Here is a 26,041-nt window from a genome sequence, read left to right as displayed (position 1 = left end):
GTAGTCAAATACATCAGACATCCCACCACTTCACGATAAGAAACTTTGGCTGTGATTTCTCCTTGACGTCACTTTCTTCACGTCCAACTGGAGTAGAAACTCCATTAACTTCATCCATTCCAAATCTCTTCAGAATTTCCATTGTATAGTCGTCTTGATTAATTGCTATTGACCCCTCTTCATTTTGCTGTACCTTCATACCAAAAAAGTTGTTGAGAGATCCTCTAGTTGTATGAAATTCCAACTTCAACATTTCCATGAACTCTTCAATATCTGCTTTATTTCTGCCCACAACTAAACTGTCATCAACATAGATTGCAACATATAAACAATTTTTGTTGCTCAGACGGTAGAAGAGATACGGATCAGCCCTACTGTTTTCAAATCCAGCTTTGTTGATGAAGTCTATGAAATGCTTGTTCGGAAGAGAGAGATGCGGTAAAATCTTACTGAGTTCTTTAACAGGTGACATTGACGAAGTTCTTATAGTTTGTAGTTTTACTCCGTTGGATGTTACGAAAATATCGAGCAGAGGGGGAGAGAGAGAGAGAGAGAGAGAGAGAGAGAGAGAGAGAGGGAGGGAGAGACTGTGCTGTCAACGAGGACTCTGACATCATTACACTGTCGTATTTCTAGCGTGGTAACAATAGGAATACGCATATCCTCCTTTAAGTTAGAGTGCTATTCTTCCCGTTGTGATAGCTCTCTATCTAGTCAGTTATGGATGAAGGACTAGAAAGCCTTCTAACTATGGAACAGAAATGTCAGAAAATGATGTGATTTTGAGAGAATGGTATTCGACTGTTTTCTGGAAATTGTCTTAAATGATTAGTTATGTCACATTATGGTCCCAACATGCTTTTTCCACTCCTGAATTTCAGTATTTTTTTTATAAAAACGAACGGAAATGAAATTCAAATAATTTAAAAGCCCGCTAAAACACTCTATTCGAGTGATTTGATGCTTGTGACATCACTGGCTAGCTCACCGCTCCTACTGTCATAACGTTAATTCACAATTATGTCTTTTTTTGAGAATTTACGTTTTGGAAAATGGGTTACAAATGGTGTGTAATATCGTACTGTAAAATACATTTATAAAAGCTCCTGAAAAGTTGTTTTTGAGTGTTCCAGGAAATAAGGTACGTAAAATGTGGTTGGAATGTAATGGCAAATTGCCACCACGTCAACGCACAAGTTCACTAACTTAACTAAAAATGTGTTGGACTGTGAAGTTAACATTAACTTGTCTCTGAGACATGCCCTCTCACTATTAAAACGAAGGACTACGTCATTCAACGAAATTAAACACCTATTGAAAATTGTCATTTTACCTAACTACATCTCAATTACTCGGTAGTTCAATTAGAGTAGAAGACCACTGAATTTTACAAGACAATGCCCATCAATCGCTGGTCCGAATCTAACCCGAAAGAATATTTTTTATTTGGAAATGGTCACAATTACAAAACTTCACAACACCGATCAGAAATGGAATATTATTGTTTTTCTTGTTGTTTACATGCACTTACATTTGCATTTGCTGTTCACACAAGTTACCTTCAAAAAGATATTTTCTAGTTAATGTGACCACGTACTTCTTACTTTATTAGAAGCAATGTTAAACTTTTTGCAGTTTCATCATCTTACACAAAGATGGAGCAAATCTGCTACAGACGCTAACGTTAGTTTACACTCACTAACATCGCAGTCCTTACGTTTTTTGTCACCTGCACGTTGTACACTCTTCCTATATCTCCGTATAACCTCATCATCCCACACCTTGTAGTACTGTGGGCGTATGGTGATAGCTTCATTATTAGCAATTCTTTCTAAAAAGAAGTGAATTGTTTGTTCACAAAGTAAATGCATTTATCCTCTGTTGTCCATCTCTCACACTAAGGCTAATGTGAAGCTATATATAGTACAAATGACAATGAGAATGAGTGCTATATAAGTTCTTGCTAACGTTATTTTCGTGTTTCGTGTAAAACTTTTAAAAACAGGTAACCTCTTTATCTGCTGTCTGATGTGCTATTCGTTGCAACACCGAACATCTGTTACATGCAGTTCCTTGCTGAATGTCTTCTGCAGCGGAAATCAGGACTAAGTTTTGCCAAGAGTAATTTCTACAATTCCTTAGTTTTGATTGAGTTTAATGATGTTGCAGGGAATAGGGAAAAGAATGTCCATCGTTCCACGTATCTCCACTCTAAATGGGTGAAGCAGAAAAGCATCAACTTTCGTAAGGTTTCCAGTGTCAGCGTTTCACAAAATTCCTTTCTATTGTTGCTTAAAAGTTGTAACTGTGTTCTCCATCACTGGATAGCTAAACTGTTTGCAAAGAAAGTACGTGGAAACCCCGTAACTTCGACTAACGCTCCTTAACACACGTTCAGCTTCGTCTTACTCCTAGCCTGTGACATCACCAGAAATCAACCGATAAGAGAGTGTTTTCGATCACATGACCAGAGCTTAATATTTCATGATTTTTAAGTTTTAATTACATAAAAATAATTGATTTTTGTGAGAATATCGAGCGTAAATGATATTTGTATGTTATAATCAATCAGAATAACAACAATCTGAACCACATTTTTAACATAGGAAAATAGCCCGTTATCAGGTGTATGTGACTTCGTTGGGGGTATCAGTTCTTCCTGCGTTGGCAAACACCGACTATTATGTAAGATCATATATAACACTAATAAAATATGTGAGGAAAGGATTATTGTATGTCTAGTCGTAAGGGGAGAATAGGTTTGACGTTGACAGTTGTGATTTCAACACATTGAGGAGTATCTCCGGTTGTAAGGGGTGACAGATTAATATAAACACCCACACAATGTACCAATGTAAAGGTTAAATTGGACTTCTATAGGGTACAAACACGGAGGGCAATACGGCTGTAACCAATAGAATACACAGAACGTCTTCTCATCAGCCCCTAAGTAGACCCTCACAAGTTGTTTGTTGCACAATCACCGGCAATATTTACCACAGTACACCAAGCCATATCGCTAATGCCTTTCCAACCCTTCCATCTGCAGGAGCGTTGTTGATTATTGCATAGAGCCACATGCCTGTGCTTTACATCGCTTCTTTGAAAGAGTCTTGGCGGGATGTAGCACCTTCCAGAAGTGCTAATTGAAAATACCTCCAGTCTATTCTTGAATCTCATTGGCTGGAGACTTAAGTGTCAAATAACTGCCAAGAACCGAGAAGAATCGAGACACCTACCCAGTGTGTGTGCGTGTGTGTGTGTGGGGGGGTTATACCACAAATTTTTTCGGACGCTATACACATATAAACGATAATCGGTTATGTGTATGTGTTGGAGTGTAAAGTTACTGTGGTCATTGTTCCAACACGTGCAAAGAAAACGACTATGTCCGGTCGTAAGGGAGTCATGGATTTGATGTGGAGAACTGCTATTTCAAAGCATTGATAGCCATAGGGGTATGAGAGATTTTATGTGGAAAATTATGACCAGTCATAAGAAAGACATAGATATTAGTATTTCAACTTGAAATTCCTCCCAGAGCCACAGTCATCAGGAGGAGGTATTTCCAATAAATCGCTCAATGTCAAATGTCACCAGACTGTTATTATTTAATTATAGTTATACTGATAAATACGTGGCTGGTTTCCTAGGACGACTCCGTCTGCCATATGGTGTGCTGCGGAGATAGCTGGTGACTGGAACAGATGGACATTTCCGGGTTAAGGCGCGAGCCACCGCCGCACCTAACAAACCAATCAGGCGGGGTACAAGTGTGCAGCTGACCTAACAGTAGAGGATGCTGGGAGAATCCCCTCCTCTCCTCCTACTCACCCCACCGGATTTCACAACCACATAGAACAATACACCAATCTAGTACCCACCAATAGAAAGCAAGGAAAACTGTCCAACACAGATGGTATTGTGTTAATTAATTAGTCAGTACATTGGATAGAGTGGGGGTAGCACAAATGGACTATTTTCAAGGCATCTACAACTGGTGGTTTACCAACTATCCACTACTTTGTTCAGGAAGAAAGAGGGGTTAGCACCATGGAAGAGAAAGGGAGGGAGGGGAGAGAGAGACAGACAGAGAGAGAGAGAGAGAGAGAGAGAGAGAGAGAGAGAGAGCATGAGTTTTGAGAGGAATTGCCCAGGTATCAATATCAAAGAGTTGTTGCCACCTGATGCTTTGTTCGACATGAAATAACTGGAGGGGTGAGGGGGAGGAGAGGAGAGGATTCTCCCAGGATCATCTACCTGTGGCGTTGTGAACTAATTCAGTCAGTATGTGCACATTAGGGCAAGCACATAGAGCAGCTGCCACCACTGATCTGGTATGGAAGGTGTGTGTTTGGGAGCAGAATGTGCAGGAATTGCAACAGGAAGTAGCCACTTAAGGTGAGAATTCCCCAGCAAAGGATGCCACCATGAGCAAAGGGGAGTGCAGCTGTAGGGTGACCTGGATGCTGGATGGTTACAAAAAATGTAGCTTGGATCAACTCTTTTGGGCAGCAGAGCTCTCTGGGTGCTGAATACGCATAATGTAATTTCAGTATTGATCAACAGTCTCTTTATGGTCAACATGGTATGACTGGGAGATGCACACATAATGGTAGATAGTTGGCAGCTGTGGTGCATGATGCAATCGTGGTGAAGCTGCCATCACATGGGCAAGTGAGGATGGAGTGTCCTGCCCAATGCAGCCTCTGGTACATCTGCCCTGTGGTTGGTGTGAAGACGTGACTGGGAATTTTTAAAAGTGTAATTACATGTGGAGAATTATGTTGATATTGATTTTGTGACAGTATTCCTTCCATGATTGGCATAAAAAAGCGCCACCTTGTTTAAATATTCCACACACTGTAGCCCATAAATTGTTTAAATAAACAATTTCCACATCCTGCAGTTGAGTTACCATCAGGCAATCAATATTTCCATAAGGAGGGTAGTATTCACCTAGAAAAACAGTCCCACACAAAAGGATATCAATTTAATTAATTGGTCAATCAATTTGTTTGAGTGGGAGGTGGGCTATTCGAACAGTTCAGGCCTGAACTGAAGCAGCTCGTGTTCAAGGACAGAATACTGTAAGGAGAAAAGTAGCATAGAACTGAACAATAGGTTAAGGGGAGGGCAGGAGTGAGGGGGGGGGGGGAGAGGGGGAGGGATGGGCCATTTGTGGGGTTCTCCCAGAGGGGAGAGTGAGATAGGAAAGTGACTTAGAACTGGAAGGATGGATTACCTCCAGGGAGGTTATAAATCAACCCTATAGGGTCATAAATCTGTTAACAGAACAATAGGTTAAGGGGAAGGGGAGGTGTAGGGGGAGTGCCCGCCATCTTGAATAAATTTGGCAACAATGCAAAGTGGGGTAGAACAGACATTACCCTACTGCTGATCTGCACATTTGTTTCGCCTAACAACATCTTGTTTCTTTTTACACAACACAGCAAAAGGCTAAATCGTAGCAACTATTATGGAATCCAGTAACAAGCAGATTTGATATGCCTGCTATGGAGTAGGCAGATCAAATATTTACGAAAATTCGCAACGACGTATTCTCGGCATGATTGATCAGTGATTGGATATCGAGATACTTATTATTTTTAAAAAGATAAATATCGATGGCGGGCAATGAGAACCTCATACATATAAATTTGCTATGTGTGTAACTATTCAACAGAATCCTAGTTACGGACAGATTAAAGAAATCCACGAACTTTGAAATTTCTCTTTGATGATGAAGTTACTGGTTACTGGAATTACGAGGTTTTTGCAGACAGATGGAATTACGAGGTTGTCATTGCCTACCATAGATACATAATTTGTCATTCATTTTACTGTAAACATGCACAAGAACTGCAATGAATGACCTATTAGAATGAAATAGGTGGCAGGATGCAGTATAATTTCTTGCAAGGTGTAGTAAAGGTTACTGTTCCCACGCTCGTTTGCGGAAACTAGTAATGGTATAGATTTTTTTGCATCACATGAACTGAGGCATATGATTGTCTTGGACAATCACATTATTGTAAAGAGTGATACTTGACTAAAAACAGAACATAACACAAACCACACTCACTAAGCACTGCTCTAAAACGGGTTTCTGGAAGGTGTGAAAGAGCCAACAGTATCAGATTAGTTTGTTTTATCTTTGAGACGATTGTACAGTTACAACAATTAAAAATAACAACCAGTATCGAACAATCAAATTACCAAAATGGAAGGCATCTGACAGCTCATATTGTCTTATATGAGATCTCAGATTTATAGGCAACGTTTCCATTGAAGGTACAGTTAGTTTCATATTCGTGTCTTGCTTCTGTTATGCGTTTCTTAGCGAGCGAAGGAACCCGTCAAAGCTTTATAAATACATTCTGAAGTAGCTGAACATTTTCATGTTCTTTTAGCTCCTTAAACAAAATGTAAATAGGGATTACTGGGTGTTTGTGTTGTCCTTATCATTTCATCATTATTGATGAAAGTGGTGTGATTGGAATGAACACAGATTGGGTATTTGTACGGGCGCTAATAACCGCGGAGTTGAGCGCCCCACACACCAATCGTCATCATCATCATCATCAAAACGTAAAAATCTTCTTGTAGTAACCGACTACTCACTACATCTACATCTGGATCGTTAACCTGTAAACCACCTTGAGGTGCATGGCAGAGGATATGTCCCTCTGTACATTACTAGATGCAATCAATACATTCGGGGTTTTATTATTATTCTTCTCCGAAACTATCAGCCCTACGGAGGCCACTGCTGCACAACGTCGAGGATCCATGTTGACTGCCATCTGAAAAGAACGGAAAAAGCAAACTCAGTCAGCTTGCGCGGACTCCTCACAGCTACGAAGCGAACCATGGTTCTAGAATATTTCTTACTGTATTGGAATGAATAGAGTATATTTTCTTTCGTATCTTGAATTTCTATTGTCATTTAAAAAAATGGTCCAAATGGCTCTGAGCACTATGGGACTTAACTTCTGAGATCATCAGTCCCCTAGAACTTAGAACTACTTAAACCTAACTAATCTAAGGACATCACACACATCCATGCCCGAGGCAGAATTCGAACCTGCGACCGTAGCAGTCGCGCGGTTCCAGACTGTAGCGCCTAGAACCGCTCGGCCACCTCGGCCGGCCATTGTCATTTAGTCGCAAGGTAAATCATCAGGTAGGCTTTAATTTTTTTAAAAATCTGTGTTAACAGTAATAATTGCTGAACGCTTTGTGAACAGAACTGTTAAGTGTAGACAAGAGAAGTGACCCATATTCGTGCACCATACAGCTAAATCTGCTCCTGGATCGGTGAATGTATGTCTCTGCTTTAAAAACGAAAACCTTTTTTTACGCAGTGTTAACATAAAGTGTGACTGTAACTGTAAACACCATGCGGAAGGAAAACACGAGGCACAACTCCACATATCGAGCTGTGAGCCTTGAGCGTGGCGCGTCGTTGGCCGTTGTGCCCAAATGCCAGTACGTATCAGTTACTTACTCGGGACTAAAAAGAGATATGACTCCCCTTCCAGTGTTAAAAACAACTGCATGTTAACTACAATTCGTGCACAGGAATGTGTGACCTAAAATGAATCAAACGTAACCTGCCCCAGTGACTAAATGTTTCACTGTAAACTTCTAGAAAGATGCGCGATGTTTACTTATTTTCTGAGTAGCATGAGACCTATGAGCAATTACGAAAAGAGAGCCAGTTCAGTATCGGGCTGCGATATATGACTATAATATGCGTGAGAACAAATTTTTTTTATCGAATAGTTTCCTCAGAATTGAAAGAGAAAGCTTTCATAATGCAGAACATACTCGAATCCCATAACAATGGTTTTTTAATGTTTTATGCGAAAAGTAAAAAATTTAATGAGGAACTAACTGCGTAGCCGGATGTAACTGGTTCGTTTACATAAAACAAATTTTTGGAGTTGCAGCAGCTGACTCGATATTTGGCTCTCCGCATTTCGTTGCGCAGTTAGCCGCATGGCTAAACGACTCTGCGCCTAGCTGCAGGGCATTCCGTTGCGAAGACACTCCGTTCTTGTGACTCGAGCTTAAGAACAGCTATGAAATGGCAATAGCCCCTAGGGACCTCGTTGTTCCAGAAAACACTTTTCTTTCTTCCCTGGAGATTAAAAACTTATAAACCAATAAAATTACCTTGGTGAGGCCTGCGAACTCTTAGAGTTATTATAGTTATCCTTGTCCTTTAATTATTTTACTTTCAGTAGTATATTACCAAAAAGATGGTCTAGCTATGGACAGCCTCCCCTTTCTCGGATCCTAGCGGACATTTTCATTAACGACTTCAAATAAAAAAAATTCAGTTATCCCAGTTTCACTGAGCATCTTATTCATATCTTATTGCAGGTATGTAGATGACAGCTGTGTCTGTTACCAAAGCAGCAAAGGTGATGTTAGGGACTTCGCTACCCATTTAGCCAAACGCCTACTAGGTTTCTGTTTACGATTGAGTTAGACGACCAATCTTGCCTAAACTTCCTAGATCTCACAATTTCGAAGCGAGGTTCTAATTTAATCACGGATATTTATCATAATCCTACAACAACATATCTAATTACTGGTGTAGATGGAAACTATCCTAACGCTGATAAGCGAGCTAATTTTTTGTCCATGTTTAACAGACGTGCCAAATTACAACATAAAGACGACGCTGTGAGGAAAGAAACTGACATCTTCGTTCAAGTTATCCAGTGGCTACGCCGAAAGCACCATTCGTGCAGTGGATGATAAAATTCTAAACAAAACAACTGAAGAAATTAAATTTGGGCCCCTCTCTTATTTCGGGCCCTAAGTGATAAAATAGGCTACGCTTTCAAAAAGGAAAACGTAAAAATAGGCTTTCGCACCCTGTACATTCGCCATCGCACTGACGGCAAGAATAACAAATAAAAAAACCGGTGATTTACAAAATTAATTGAGGATCATGTGGTTGTATCTATGTAGTGACTTCGCCACACGATTCAGAGAACAAACAAGAACAAAAGTGCTGTTGGGTTACATCTTAAAAATAAAGACTATGTTCTTTCAGCCGTAACTGTGGATACGGGAATTTTGCACGTTGAACATTAGAGGCGGAAGCTGGATATCCTCGAAGAACTGGAAATACATGTACATCGGTTCTTTAGTATATTTGACGACCTATTGATAGATTTATGTCAGCTAGCTCTTACTCTCCACCAATGTTCGCCCGCAGGTTTTCCGAACATATTTTCGCATGAAAGGCCTTTTCTTTTAACTTTCCCCTTTTTACACCCCTCTCCCTGTCTCCTTAATTTTCTGCGATGAGTGTTCGTTGTTTTAGAATTGTTTTATTGTTGACCCCCACTGTTTGCTTAAGGCTGGCATTTATTAATCACGCTTAACAATTAATTTTCAACTTTTGTTATGATACATTGCACTTTACGGTACGATGTCACAATCACTGATACCCGTGCTCATATACAGTGATTTTTAGTTTTTGCTATTGTTAAGTTGTCTTGTTCGTATTCGGCGGTTATCGCCCATGGCGTTTCCACTTTCCTAATTTTTGCACAATGCAATATGCGAATTTGTTTATGTCCTTTCTTCCACGATATATTAGAAGACTAATGGACTGGTTGAGCCCATGCTCCATCACTGTACCTAAGCTACAACAAAAAATAAAATTGTTGTATTTGCTTGAAAGCCTGCTACAGACACCTATGATAAATATACAATGTCATTTTCATGTAATTTTGATTTCATATTTTAGTCTTAGTATTATCGCATATTTTATATGTAACATAATTTTGTTTTTCCATACGTTCTACTTTCACTGGCGCCACATAGTGGCCACTTTGTTAGCTTAGGTGTGTAGTATACATCCCACTCCTTGAGTGAAAAGTACTACAGCCTTAAATACATATGCCAAAGAAAAGATGTTCGTGACAGAGTAGTCGGTAAGTGGTGAGCACCTCACTGTAGGGAGCTGTTTTAAATCGTAGGTGCTGATACCAGAGATAAGGATCCAGTGGCTGAACGGAAGTGGGTACCAGTCAGATAATCCTATCTGCTGAGATGGAGATAGGAATTCCATGGAGCGGGAGGTGCGGAAGAAACAGCTACGTGAAACCTAAGAACACGAAATGAGAAAGATAATAAATGTGTTGTAGTTATTAATTATCAAGTTGAATATCAGACCTGTTACGTACGTTGTACAGAGAGGCAGTATACGAGTTTGTAGCTGTCCTCATTTATCATGCATTGAGTTGTAATTTGAAGATAATATAAGAAGGTGAATTGAATCTAACATATTGTTTATGTGACGGAATGAATGAGAACGAGAAGTTAATTTTCAGCAGCTTTATCTGCAGCCTACAAGGAGGCAAAATATGACCCACGTTGGAGGAAGAAGGCACACAGATTCAAGGCACAGATTTGTTGGAACCTGATTAATAATGCTTAACGGCGACCGAACATTCTTCAGTAAACAACATTCATTGTACGTAAAAGGAGTATTCAGGTGGCAACTTATTTAAGTGTTTGGTGCATGAGGCGAAGTATAAGTAACCATCACGCAGCCGAAGCCAAACTGAAACACTTCAGACGTTACGTCATACCTTGTGGATTCAGTATGTGTCATATTCACATGAACCCATACTGCCTGTATGAAGTTCTTCTGCCTGACTTGGTATGTGTTTTTCATGTACTCTGTATTGCATTTTCTTACATGTCTTTTAGCTAACTCTCACTGTACTACTCTTGATTTTTGTACTCCTTTTCCAGATATTCTGATGCTGAGTTTATTCGAACAGCATCAATAAAGCAGTTGCCTTACATCCGGTGACAACCAAATACTTATCCCCCCTTCATAGCAACATTCTTAAACATTTTAAATCACATAAAATGAGCGCATAACTCTTACGTGGCAACGTATCACACCTTGAACTTACGTGGCACTGCACAATATTTTGCAGGCCCAAGATACCTGTTATCTGACATAAACGTTACAAATCCCTCGAGGGCAGACGACATTGTTTTCACGAAACACTGCTGAAAAAAATTAGAGAACCCGCATTTTGAGTCTGAGTGCAGAACGAGACTACTGCCAACAATGTGCATTTCGCGTAATGGCTACAAAGATACTAGAAATAAGAGTTAGCAGAGAGCCATACAGACTCGCTCTGTTTGCGAGTCGAATAGGAAAGGAAATGACAAGTGGTGGTGCAAGACACCCTCCGTCATGCACCATACGGTGGCGTACGGGCTATGTATGTAGATACACGCTTCAGCTAATAGTCAGCAACTCCAACATTCTATTCGGAGATAAACAATTCAACAGTTTAGTAGACGTAATTACACTCTCAGGAAGCGCCGCCGTCTTTCGACATGCGCGCGCGCGCGTGTCTGTGTGTGTGTGTTTGCGTGTGTGTTTTCTATGTGTGTCCTATGAAGATGAACTCGTCCTACAGATCACCCTTAGGCACTGAGATGAATGATGGCTACAATCAACTCATAGATAATACCTGCAGTTTGATTTTAACAATAGTGGGACAGTTATGTATTAGAGCAGAGTTAGATATCAGAGATTTAAGGAACAGAATTGTAAACATTATTTCGAATCATGGTTTTCAAGATCCTTCAGTAGAACGTTAGGTCACCCATAGTCAGTAGAGTGAGCCTGATAAGAGAACTTTACACAAAATATACATCTGCAACTTGCATTTGCGGATCGTGTTTCAAACCGGATAGACATATCAACTTTAGAGGGTTCTTTGTTATGAGATCGGATAGACCAGACGAAAAAGGAGGTGACGCTATTCTGCTACGGAGAGAATTTACGTTTTCAGAAGCACGGATCAACTTCCCTACCGAAAGACTACAAATGGCGGTAGTATGAATTAAATCACATTTTATACCATTCACGCTGTTATTGGGATATTGCTTCCAGAGAAGCAAGATCAGCGAAGCAGATTGTAACAACACCAACAAAGTGAACTGGCAGTCTTTCAGAAAAGTAATAGAAAAAACAATAATTGTGCAATAATTTATTGCTGCAGTTCTAGAAACGAGTCCAGCGCATATAACCTACTACGCACTCTCAAAACATTAAAATGATGCGGCACATCCCCCTATACCCAGACATGCTAGTTCTGTACAGGTCAGAAACTCCTTGATGTGATGGAATACGGAATGTTCACGCATGATTGCCTGACGTCGACTAGCACTTAAGAGTTAAAAGACTTCTACTCTTGGGAAGATTATCTGCAATACCAGAAGATAAATACTCAAACTACTGAGAACGTCTTAGCTGAATAAATTAGGGTGGAAAGATGTGTAGAAATACCAAGATATCTGACGTGTCGAGTGCAGTAAGGAAGCTCAGAAACCGTAACTGGAACATCGGCCAGGGTGAAATGGATCACCGCTTGTTGGGAGAAATGCTTAATGACCTGGCTCCTCCTTACGTCTGCAGTCCTGCTGCTACCCCAATAGGTACCGTTTCAGTTGGAAGAGTTAAAGCTAGTTCTGAAGTACTCGAGGAGGTCTGCCCCTGGAATGGATTATATTCACTAACCTATGCACCGTGATCTCCCAGATCCTGCATTGAGGGCAGTTCTACGAACCTTTAACTACATTTAGACAGAAGAGGCTCTTGTGCCTGAGTGGGCACCTCAAATAATTATTCTAGTTCCCACATCTAAAATAACGCCTGTAAGTCCAACCTCATACAGGCCTATCGCCTTATCCTCGTGTGTCAGATATATGCTTGCGTTATTCTTTTGTGTGAGATAAATGCTTGAGAGGCTTGTTACGGTCGTTTACAGTGATGGCTGGAATCCGAGAACCTACTTTTAGAAAACCAGTTTTGCTTTCGAAAGGGTAGAGGAACCCTAGACAATTTGTCTATTTTGCATTCTGGAATTCTTTAGGCACCAAAAATCGGCGGCGTCTTACAGCAGCGTTATTGAAACAAAAAGTGCATGTGATAATGTTCAGATTCCGATTCGAATACAAAAATTAAGCTATCTGGGCATACGAAAAGATTTTCTGTTTGTCACTCAAACCTTCCTATGCCACAGAAATGTATACATTACGTGATGAAGATTAGATGGGTAGATCACATAACTAATGAGGAGGTATTGAATAGAATTGGGGTGAAGAGGAGTTTGTGGCACAACTTGACGAGAATCAGGTGCTGGAAGGTTTCTTGGAGAGTGGCAGCCCATTCTTCAAGGAGTGCTGCACTGAGAAGAGGTATCGATGTCGGTCGGTGACGACTCGCACGAAGTCGGCGTTCCAGAACATCCCAAAGATGTTCTATAGGTTCAGGTCAGGACTCTGTGCAGGCCAGTCCATTACAGGAAAGTTATTGTCGTGTAACAACTCCGCGACAGGTAGTGCGTTCTGAACAGTTGCTCGATCGTGTTGAAAGATGGAATCGCCATCCCCGAATTTCTCTTCAACAGTGCGAAGCAAGAAAGTGCTTAAAACATCATTGTAGGACTGTGCTGTGATAGTGCCACGTAAAACAACAAGGGGTGCAAGCCCCTTCCATGAAAAACACGACCACACCATAACGCCACTAGCTCCAAATTTTACTGCTGGCACTACACACGCTGGCAGATGACGTTCACCGGGCATCCGCCATACTAACACCCTGCCATTGGATCGCTACATTGTGTACCATGATTTGTCATTCCACACAACATTTTTACCCTGCCCAGTCGTCCAATATTTACGTTCCTTACACCAAGCGAGGTGTCGTTTAGCATTTACTGGCGTGATGTGTGGCTTATGAGCAGCCGCTCGACCATGGAATCCAAGTTTTATCACCTCCCACCTAACTGTCATAGTACTTGCAGTAGACCCTGATGCAGTTTGGAATTCCTGTGTGATGGTCTGGATAGATGTCCGCCTATTACGTATTACGACTCTCTTCAACTGTCGGCGGTCTCTGTCAGTCAACAGACGAGGTCAGCCTGTGCGCTTTTGTGCTGTACGTGTCCCTTCGCGTTTCCACTTCACTATCACATCGGAAACAGTTGACCCAGGGATGCTTAGAAGTGTGAAAATCTCGCCTACAGACGTATGACAGAAATGACACCCAATCACCTGACCACTCTCGAAGTTCGTGAGTTCCGCGAAGCGCCCCATTCTGGTCTCTCACGGTGTCTACTGGTTACTGTTCTTCGTACATCCATATTTAAACTGTATGAAGGTGCGACACAGCTGGTATAATTTTCATTAAAAATGAAACTCCTTCAGCTGTACTTAAGATTTTACATTTATTTGGCTACTAGTTTCGACGTTGCGTCAACGCCATCTCCAGGCCCGTATACTTCGCTGAAATCAATTGTCTGGTTCAGGACTAGAAGACCGCGGTGAGACCCACACGTGCTCCACATAAAAACTAGTATTTATAATAAATAAAAATGCAACAAAAACTAAAAAATGTAAAAAGTAAAAAAAACGTTATTTATATCATGAGTGCTTAGGTGTGGTTTTTCGGCTATTCTCGTTTTTTTTCCTTTATCCTTCTATTACTATTTTGTTATCATAATTAATTTTTTTTCTCCCATTTGCAGCTTATATTACATGATTATTTGACTATGGTCTACTGAAATTTCATGATAGTACCAAGTCACTCTGATAATAAAAAAAAGTGGATCACGGATCACGGGGGCCCGGGTCGGGAATTTTCTCTGCCCAGGGGCTGGGAGTTTGTGTTGTCATCATCATTTCACGATCATTCGGACAGTGAAAAGATTGGGAAGTTGTATGGGCACTGATAACTGCCCAGTTGAGCGTCCCACAAACCAAATATCATCACCTTCATTATCAGTTTTTAGCTCTTGATAAGATGTATCGCTGGAAATACTTTCATGATCATTAACTTAAATAACTGAGTTGTGAGAGACATTTTAACCGAAACATTTGTTGTAAACAGCATATCTTATTAAAGGAGACAGCTACACTGATAGTATGGCAGCATGTGTTGGCAGCGAGTACTGTTCACTACACGAACCATTAATATCTTAAGATATTTTACCATCCAGTTTTACTGTTTTATGCTATAATTACGTAGCTTTGCTCCTAATTTATATTTCATTAAAGGTACATGAACTCGAAGAAGAGGAGAGAAAATACTACAATATGATACTGATATACTATTCATATTTGCATCATAAATAGTAAAGGATTCCACAAGAATAAAAAATTCTAACCATTGCAAGTACAAATTATAAATATTTAAATATTGATTTGAGGGCAGATTAAAGCATCTAGAAATTATTATTATTATATACGTTTACAGTACGTAGTCTTAGCGTGCCGCTAATAGCGCATACAGAATTTTGATCAAACTTATGTACAAGGTGTACAACTTCGCTTCCGCCGTGTTTTCCCCCACATTTGAGGCTTTAATGAAACAAATTGGTTACACATGTATCGTTCAAAGTATTTTCAATCGCTGGCCACTACTTTCTCCCATCTTTCGGCCAGTGTACAAATCCCGCGTCGAAAAAATTGTTCATCTTTTGAAGCGATCGACGAATCGATCCAATTTGTGACTTCTTGATGAGATCGGAAGTGTTGGTCAGCCAGGCCATACGTCATTGATCTAAACAGATGGTATTCAGAGGGAGCAAAGTCTGGAGAATATGGCGTGTGGGGTAGGACTGCCCATTTTAGCGTTTCCGAGTACGCTTTGAATTCTTTTGCAACGCGGGGCGAGCGTTGTCGTGCTGCAAAATCACTTTATCGAGCCTCTCGCTGTATTGCGGCCGTTTGTCTTTTAATGCTCTCCTCAAACGCATGAATTGCGTTCGATAACGAGCACCTGTGATTGTTTCACTTGGTTTTATCTCCTCATAGTACACGACGCCGAGCTGGTCCCGCCAAATGCAGAGCATGATCTTGGAGCCGTGAATATTCGGTTTGGCCGTCGACGCGGAAGCATGGCCGGGATATCCCCACGATTTTTTGCGTTTAGGGTTATCGCAATGAAGGCAACGGCCTTGCCACAGTGGACACACCGGTTCCCGTGAGATCACCGAAGTTAAGCGCTGTCGGGCGTGGCCGGCACTTGGATGGGTGACCAGCCGGTCGCCATGCGCTGTTGCCATTTTTCGGGGTGCACTCAGCCTCGTGATGCCAATTGAGGAGCTACTCGACTGAATAGTAGCGGCTCCGGTCAAAGAAAACCATCGTAAAGACCGGGATAGCGGTGTGCTGACCACACGCCCCTCCTCACAGCATCCTCAACAGAGGATGACACGGCGGTCGGATGGTCCCGATGGGCCACTTGTGGCCTGAAGACGGAGTGCTTTTTTTTTATCGTAATGAACCCATTTTTCGTTCCCGGTCACAATGCGATGCAGAAATCCCTTCCGTTTTTGCCTCTGAAGCAAACATTCACAAACACACAAACGCCGTTCAACGTCTCTTGGTCTCAGCTCACATGAGACCCAAAGTCCTTCTTTCTGAGTCATGCCCACAGCCTTGAGACGTTTTGAAATGGCTTGCTGTGTCACTCCCACTAATCGTGCCAATTATTCTTGAGTTTGACGCGAGTCTTCACTCAGCAGTGTCTCCAATTCTGCAACTTCGAAAACATTCTCTCTTCCACCACTATGGCGGTCTACGACGTTAAAATCACCGTTCTTGGAGCGTTGAAACCGCTCACGATACGTTATTTCACTAATAGCGTCCTTACCATAAGTACTTGAGAGCATTACATAAGACTCAGCCGATGTTTTCTTTATATTGAAAAAAAAAAAAAAAAAACAGTAACACCTCCCGCAAATGACATTTTCAATCAAGAACAACTTCATGATGCAGGCACAAATCAACTAATGTTTGCATGAGGAATGTTGACCGAGGTCCAAGCTAACTGCCTGACGTCTGAGATCTGTTTGGCTCTGAACACTATGGGACTTAACATCTGAGGTCATCAGTCCCCTAGAACTGAGAACTACTTAAACCTAACTAACCCAAGGACATCACACACATCCATGCCCGAGGTAGGATTCGAACCTGCGACTGTAGTGGTCGCGCAGTTCCAGACTGAAGCGCCTAGAACCGCTCGGCCACACCGGCCGGCTGAGATCTGTTTCTTTCGACCACTACTTACCGTTGTCGCCACCTATCAGTAAACGGCGACAGCAAAGTTTTGTATAAAGACTTGTATAAAAGAACTGGTGAGCACATGAGGCCTTTATGTGACGTCAGTTGGCGGCCATCTCGCGGGCGGAGGCGCCGTTAGTTGGAGAAAGACGACAGTTTTCTGGAGGAGGTGACAGAGTTCTTATAAGGTTGGCGTACGAGCTCCTCTGGGTCTTTTGTCAGCAGTCAGGCAGCAACCTTCAGTTGGCAATTTGGTGCGGTCAGAGTTGGGACGAGTTAGATGAGCGGTGGTCCAGCCACGCTGATTGGGTGTTTCAAATATCCCACATTCGGCGGGATTCAGAAATAATCTGGCACTGTTTGGTCGATGACTATTTTGCACAGTGTCTCAGATACAGTTGTGGGACTGAGAAATATTCCGGCACTGTTTGGACTCTGATTATTACTGCACAGCGTTTCACAGATAGAGTTGTGGGGACGCCAGTTAAAATTGGTAACTGAATGGCATTTGGGGTTCAAATGGCTCTGAGCAGGGACTTAACTTATGAGTTCATCAGTCCCCTAGAACTTAGAACTACTTAAACCTAACTAACCTAAGGACATCATCCATGCCCGAGGCAGGATTCGAACCTGCGACCGTACCGGTCGCGCTGTTCCAGACTGTAACGCCTAGAACCGCTCGGCCACTCCGGCCGGCGGCATTTAGGGCACTGAATCGTTGCGTCGGTTAGTAAGCTTATTGATGAGGCTATGCCAGTGAATTTATGGCTGCGGACACGGTCTGGTGCTTTATAGCTAATTTATTATTTTATTAAATTTATTGTGTGAGGTTATCCACCATTCGGGACTTGTCATTTCATTAATTTAACATAATAACTTGTGCTAATGGCCAGTCAACAGTTTGAGGAATAATTAATTGCGCAATACAGTAGACGTTAAAACTTAAATCATGTATAGTTGGTAAGTGATTTATAGCCACACCTACGCTAAACCTAGCAGATACTGGAGTTCTGACTAGTCGCCAGTAACCATTTTACAGTTTTATTTAAATTTAAAGCATTGCAGTTTAGGACAAAAAAGTCTGAAAGTCTGACTTTAACATAGAGAGGTAGATGGAGAGAGAGAGAGAGAGAGAGAGAGAGAGAGAGAGAGAGAGACTAGTTTTACTATACTAAGTAAAAAAAAAGATGGCAAATTGAGTCTTACGATCTGAGGCTGGAACTTGATGGGTGGAGATTCTCATACTTTCTTGCTGTAGAAGGAGTTAGTCTGTTACGTCATCGATTATTGCATGCCTCATACCACAACGCTTCTAAACATGCGCTTTATAAAATAGACATGTTAAAATTCCGACGGTTCTGGGCGCTACAGTCTGGAGCCGAGCTACCGTCCTTAGGTTAGTTAGGTTTAATTAGTTCTAAGTTCTAGGCGACTGATGACCTCAGAAGTTAAGTCGCATAGTGCTCAGTCATTTGAACCAAAATTCCGACGCCTGCGGATAAGCCTTGGAGTAATGCAATCGATTCCGACGAACCCATTACTAATAGAATCTGCTGAGTCATCAATTTATGTTCGTCTTTAGTACTTGGCGGGAAAATTTGTTTGCGACAGGAGTCAGCAGCCTAATAGAAGATTAATCACTTTCCTACAAGAAATGAGAGAACCTCTCGCTCATAATGTCTACATGAGAAATAAAAACCTTTACTGTCTGCTAGTGGCAGCACTAGACTAAGAGCGTACCATCGATTGCTGGATTTAACCCGGCTGCCACATAATCCAGTTTGGAACACCATTCAGGTACCAGTTGCAAAACTTCGATATTCACTATTGCAGTTTTACGAAAAATCGTTTTGATGCAAACAGTTCACACTTGAGTGCTTGCATTAATCTTTATTGTCAGCACTTTTTTCATGCGTTTACTGATGGCTCTCGATATCAAGAGACTTTAGCAGTAGGTTGTGCATCTATTGTCCCCAAGATGTAATATACCAAATAATTTCGCCTGCTCCCATGTTGTTATGTTGTTCAGCCTTTACCACGCTACCGTGGTGATTCGGAGAGATCCCAAATTTGGTCGTGTATCAGGTATAAGTGCAGATACTGTATTTCTACTGATGACTGAGGACGGCGTTTAGGGCAACATTGCAGCAGTAGTTAAGTCATTTGCAGACCAATAATTGTAGCCATTACAAGTCGTAAGTTTTTAAGTAGGTTAAGTGACAAGAGCAAGCCATTAATGCAGCAGTCAGATGTTGCAGTGTAGACGCGTAGACCCAAAACTGTTTGTCTACGCTTAGAGGTGAAGTAGACTTAGTGGTCCAGTGCGACCGTACAGGAAACATCAGGTCGTAAAGTTTGTGGGAAGACTTGTAACCTCCCCCTCACTTATCGACCTTAATTTAAAAAAAATTAAACCACGTGCACCTAATGGAAATTTGGGAAAAGCAATCGTCACCGAAGTTAATTTGTCGGTAAAGAGGGAGGAAAGGGCTACATCTAAATGAAGGAAAAAATGCAAATGAAATTGGTGGAAATTAATTTTGAGAAAAGGGTAAAATAATAAAGAAAGTAAATGTGCAGTCGTTACGTTAACAATTAATAAGCGATAATTAGATATTTGAGATTTGAGGAAATTTACGGTCGCCAGTCCCATGGAAAACTACTATAATAACTGACAATGAAAGATTAATGCACATACATTTAGCACCAAAAGCGTGGCAACTGAAGGTTGACACGTATATTGTGAAAACTGAACGTTTGTCAGAAGTAATAAATTTCCCTACACTCTGACTTAATTTAGCAAAAGAATTAATAAAACCGGAAAATTGAAAGTTAATTTAGTCACTCATTGTTGGCCGTGGCTGTTGCAGAAGCTGGATGTTGGCGCGCCTTCTTCTCGACACTGTCACCAGGCGAAATAGGCTCTTGATGTGCGCCAGCTAATGCTTCCCGTTCGCGACACCGTGTCAGAAACTATCATAGCAAGTCGAGCGCAATTACATGCTGCCAAACCCCGAAAGCGCGGCAACTCGCGGGAGCGTCACACAACACACCTGCTCCACCGCCCTACTCCAGCCAAACTCAGCTCTGCCCGCGCTCCACGCGGCAGAGTTAACACTACCTAAGATCCTAAACACTTTGGTTCTCCACACGACCTATTGATGTAATCGTTCGATAGCATAGTTTTCCCTAGGAAAGACCCAGCGTAAAATACAAATAATATTTACAAAACAAACCAATTATACATTGACATAAATGCATATATATATATATATATATATATATATATATATATATATATATATATATATATATATATATATATATATACAAATAGTAAAACAATCACAATATATAAAGACACAGAAATTTCATATCTTCAGGTAACAAAACAAGAAAAAAAGAAAAAATTTATAGTACAATAGATGGAAATAGGAGGATATGCATTCCCGGCGTCACAGACTGTTCGATCCAGTGAAAGAAACCAACACACTGATGTGTGTATATATTAATGTAACACACATAGAAATATCTGCACTTACAACCGTTACATACAAACAAATTTGTCATTCGACCTGTGGTTGCATAAATATAATAATCTACAGCTGTATCCTTCCCAGTCTCTATGGAGTTCTCTTTTTTAAATACTGTTTTGTCAAGATTCCTGAACTATAAATATTGAACCTAGGTGGAAACTGCAAAATAATTTAAAATACTTGTTTAAACTATTTGTATTGTGATTCTCTGTATACTTGATTTTACAGTTGTACTAGACTGATGGCAGTGTGGTTTATTAAACTCTAGCCAAATAAAAAAAAATACAAACGAGGGGAGGAAATGGTATAGTGACATGTTGTTCCTGTAATTTAAACACATTTCTACAAAGTAACCTGCTTATGCTTCAGTTTTTCACTTCGAAAATAATTCATGTATGGTCTGTAAATTTCATATTGATTTCAGCTGAGAGGCGATTCCAGTGAGAGAATAAGGATTGGGAGAGAGTAGCAGTGCGATGGGGAGTACCTCTTGCAGTGCTGGTAACATAATTTCTACCACCCCACCGTAGACAGCAATCATAGTCGGTTGTGAAATAAGTATACTGACTTCTACAGACATCAGCCTCACTGAACTGGTGTACTTGAGCTCAAAGTTTACAGACTGTAACAAAATTTGTAAAATTACTCTTGTTCTGTGCTTTTAGCCTAATGCATATGGAAAAAGTCAAATATACTATCATGCAAGTTATTGTAATATATGTGCTGAAGTCAGAAAAACGTTATGATATGCATTATAAGTGTCTAAATTCATGCTATTATATGAACAGAATCTTCGAAATGCGCACTTGGTCCATACAACATGTATTTGCAGAAAAATCCAGGCTTCATTTGTCACATACTTGAGAACGAAGGAGTAAGGGATTAGGATAATTCACATTCAGTAAAAAAAAAAAAAAAAAAAAAAAAAAAAAAAAAAAAAAAAAAAAAAAAAAAAATTAAAACTTAGAGTTGACATTCAGGAATTACACAAACAACTTTCTGGAACAGAAGATCATTATTATGTGATTTTAGTCTCAAGGGCCTACTATCAGCGGTGATGTCTATTGCAAGGCATTAACATAAGAGCAAGGAATGCGCTTTGGTTTGTAGGTGTTCAGATCAGAGATCTGAAGCATCCACTGTACAATCTAGATGTTGACAGTGTGGTGCTTTATTGCCAACAAATCAGAAGGAAGCTAGACCGCCGCTTGCAACCAGGAAGTCCAAAGGACATAACAAATTGCGAAAGAACAGACGGATCACTTTTGGGGCTCTGGAACAAAAGCAGATCCTTAAAGAATCACACAATGGGAATGAACGCAAGAGAAGATTATATGAAAAGGCCAATATATGCAGGATGTCAATTCGAAGAGTTGTTAGGCGCCCTTTTCCCCGTATTTCTAAAGGTATTTCGAACACTGGTTTTGCGTTAAAAATGACAATGACGTACTCATGCGAAATACTGAATAGTTTTTATTTTTGTGGTATTTAAAAAACACCACAAAACTTGGCTGCAAATTTGTCAAATGTAGGCCTAAAATTAACCCAGTCTCAACAGCATCAGAAGGCAATGTGGGACATCAGGAAAAATCATGTGCTATTCACAGATCTACTTTGAATTTGGGGGTCTTGTCCCAGAGTGAATTACGAGTAACTACAAATCTTGAGCTTGTTGTGGTAACTGATATCGGAAATCGTGAGCTAAGACTATGATTAGGTAGTGATGGATATTGTTTTATAAATCTACATTGCCTGGTTAGCGCCCCCCCCCCCCCCCCCCGTCAGAAGTTCTCGAGTCCTCCCTCGTTCACGGGTGTGTGTGTTGTCCTTAACGTAAGTTAGCTAAAGTTGGGGTAAGTAGTGTGTAAGCCTGGGGACCGATGACCTCAGCAGTTTGGTCACACAGGAACTGACCACCACCGTCAAATCTATAACAACTTTCAGATATGGAAGTGAATAAAATCCAGTTACAAGATGGCGAAACATGTCACAGAGAAAGATCACATGAGTAAAACGAGAGTGATGTTGATATCAGATGTGGTTCTAGTAAGGAATACGTGCCATCTTCTGGTCAATGAAGTAGTGAAGGCATTTTTGTCTTGAAAATTACTTGAACTTGGTTGAAAAAGACTTAAAATGTTCTCTAGCTGCGACCAGTTTTTTGAAGCTGAAATCATACACGAAAGTAAACTAACAACATGAGCGTGTGTTGTTGAACTGCTGCTTGGTTTCAGTGACTGACGCTATGATCCTCTATGTGCTCGGTAAGCTGGCGGCTACAGTGATCTACTAAAGCTGCAGGCTTTTGACAGTCGGTAACACCTGCTACTTGTAAGCACGGGCTTTCGTTCCAGGACACGATCGTGGCTGGATTAAATACTCGGCAGAAAATAACGGAGCACCAGGATAGGGGGTTCAGAAAACTCAGTAAGAAGATAGACATGGAGAAGGAACACATTTGTACTGTTCAGAATCAATGAGAATTACACCGAAAGTAAATCATTGACAAATAATGGCACTGTCCACTGTGCAGAACAGGTCCCTACCTCATAATGATTCTCGCGGATGTTTGACAGAAATTTTAGATACCAATTCATGATATGGTCTGTCCCTCTCATAGATCAGGTAACGAGAACAATAATCATGGATCGTGACCTTAGCTTGCAGGTAATTTGAAGAACACGTTTAATGTATTGTGAGACTGATACTCGAAGCCGAAGGAAGAAAGAAAACACTGACGCAGTGCCGGCGGTGGTGAACTTCGCAAAGACTTGATTTCCTCGGCTTGCCAACACTGGCTAAACATGTTTGTACAAAACAGACAATGATGGATCCCCTATGCCAGCCTTCGTCTACTCGCTGGTGCCAACGTTGGAACCAACATTGGGCCCATATTTATGGGACAGAGGTCGTACATTCGAGTCAACATTCAGCTGAAGCTGAACCAACATAAACGTTTCTGACGCACAGATAGCGGCCGGTGCATTTGCGGTTTTGAGAGTGAACAGTTACGTTTTGCCACTGCAGAACAATAAAAGGAAAATATGTTAAGCAAGATGGTGGGCTATAATACTTCACAAATTTCGAAATCAGTAAATTTTAAGTAAAGTATAAGTTATCGGTTACCTTAACGCTTCGTTAAGTTGTCGTGCTATTTTGTTGCAGGTATGACTGACATCAGTTATTTCATCAGCTCGGTTTGAGAGAGGAAAAAAAAACAAAAAAAAAAAACGCGAGACAGCCGAAGTCCCGGTTTAAGTGAAGCGGCATAACAGAGCAGAGCGTAGCTGCCCATCGGGCAGGTGGCGCAGCGCTGCTTCGCGCCCGGGTAGAGTCCGCGCAGATTAAGGTGGCAAAGTCGCAGTGACCAGTTTTCGTCCAAAAGTCTCTGCCACCTTTCGGCGAAGAAAGAATCGAGTAGCACGCCCTGCAATGTTTCTCAAACGATTTTGTGTCACGTTCATGATGATATGAACATAATTTCGCTAATGGTCATAGTAATTTTGATACTTACATGGAAATAAGACGCTGCAAGAAATTCGTAAAAGTTTGTAATGAAACATAGGTGTCGCTATGATTTTGCATTTGGTGCATATTACATAACATGTTACTGTGTATGTGATTTCGGCAACATACCGAATTTTTCTTTAAACTTGGGTTTAGGTCTCAATCTGTCACCAATCTCGAGAAAATTGACTTGATGTAGCACCCTCATTTTCGATCACGCCACGCCATCGATGAATGCAGAACGAAATATCCACAACATTCCGTATATTTCCTGACGGGTCTGAGGTATGGAAATGAGATTTTGACAAATGATAGCACACAAAGAGAAGAGTATTTTACTATATGGTTATTACGCAAAACTCCATTATCTACCGTGTTAATCCACTACCTACAGACTTCTTTGGTGGAAGAATGTAATTTTTAGGGGCCATCGACAACTGATGAAATGAGAAATGCTACGGGTTTTGGAACAACATAAATGAAGGCAATATACCTTTAACTTGTATCGAAGATGTGCGTTTCTAATAAGCTAGTAACCTTACTTTTCCTCAGTTACTCACTTAACAAACTTAACAAAGGTAATAAACTTAAATAAACGACTGTTTCAGAATTCTCTCGTATTTCGTCTGCACAACGTGTTAGAGAGGAGATACTGTGTATACTCCGCTGTGTTTTGGTAAAAGAAGCAAATTTTAACATGGTAACCAGAGAAATGTGCACGTTTTACTCAAAATTCGCCACCCATGACCCTCCTCTGAAAATTACAAATGGTTAACAAGCTAAGCAAAAATAAATCGCTGCATTTTCAGCGGAATTTCTTTTACAAACTAATCAAAGCACGTGACAGATCTTTCTGAGTGGCCACCATGCAAGTGTGGGCTTGGAGCGGCACTTCCCCCTCCAGCTATCACGGTATAAGTTTATATTTTTTATTTTTATAATTATCTATATTTTATGATTTTGGTTAGGGTGCCTTTAAATATTGTGGGCTAGCATGAGTCTTTTAATTAACTTATACCGCGATAACACTCGTACGGACATCGGCTGCCCCGAAGTACGCACGATATAATATTTTTTAAACACAGCGCGCGACTCACCGCCTTCTAATAAATAGTTTGCGTGAGCGCTGCTATTTGGAAAAGAAAATATGCGTATTCTTGCGCAAACTGTAATTATTAATATGGGTCTCAGGGGCTACTGGTTATTCATGTACCAAATTACACAAAGATTGGCTGAGATATTGCGGAATGTAATGCTTTTCAATATTTTTGTTCATTTATTTGCAAGGCAAAACTGGAGAGAATTTCGTCTGCCGTTAGGCGGCCAAAATGAAACGTACTGAATTCACTCAGTACTCCAAATATTAATAACCGAAATCTATTTTGACTCTTTTTAACTTTGAAATTAATGAAGGATCAAAATTTAGAAGTCTCTCGCATTTACATTTAATATTATGACATGATATTTTAATTAAATAATACAGTCAGCGTAATGGCCGACTAAATCCTGCTAGGGGAGATGAGCTCCGTGTACTGCGAAGGTCTGTAGTAATTTTGTTAATTATAATTAATGGTTGCGATCATGAGAGGTGACAACTAAGTCAATAATACACACTTTCTAATAACAATTTCTATTATATTTTTCAAAGTACAGATAAAACTTACTAGCACTACAATGGCGGCCTACCGCTAGACGAAACAGAACAGGAGGGCTAGTTCAATCAAAGCATTGTCTCTGATCTTCATGGCCTATGTTACACAGAGATTATACAAAAAAAACGGTTTTTTGTTAATTACATCGATATTTGTGTTTTGACAATAATAACTTACGTTCTTTACTATTTGTTATACATCGCGCACACGTACACA

At 40.7% G+C, this 26,041-nt stretch overlaps 1 pseudogene; it reads left to right on the top strand.

Annotated features, from left to right (window-relative positions):
• The first annotated feature begins 16,012 nt into the window (after positions 1 to 16,012).
• Positions 16,013 to 16,129, top strand: LOC126485498 (5S ribosomal RNA; annotated as a pseudogene).
• The last annotated feature ends 9,912 nt before the right edge of the window (positions 16,130 to 26,041 follow it).

The sequence above is a fragment of the Schistocerca serialis genome, chromosome 6, assembly GCF_023864345.2.
Source record: "Schistocerca serialis cubense isolate TAMUIC-IGC-003099 chromosome 6, iqSchSeri2.2, whole genome shotgun sequence".
Classification (NCBI taxonomy): Eukaryota; Metazoa; Arthropoda; class Insecta; order Orthoptera; family Acrididae; genus Schistocerca; species Schistocerca serialis.
The sequence above is the reverse complement of the archived record's forward strand: the minus strand, read 5'-3'. Positions and strand labels throughout refer to the sequence as shown.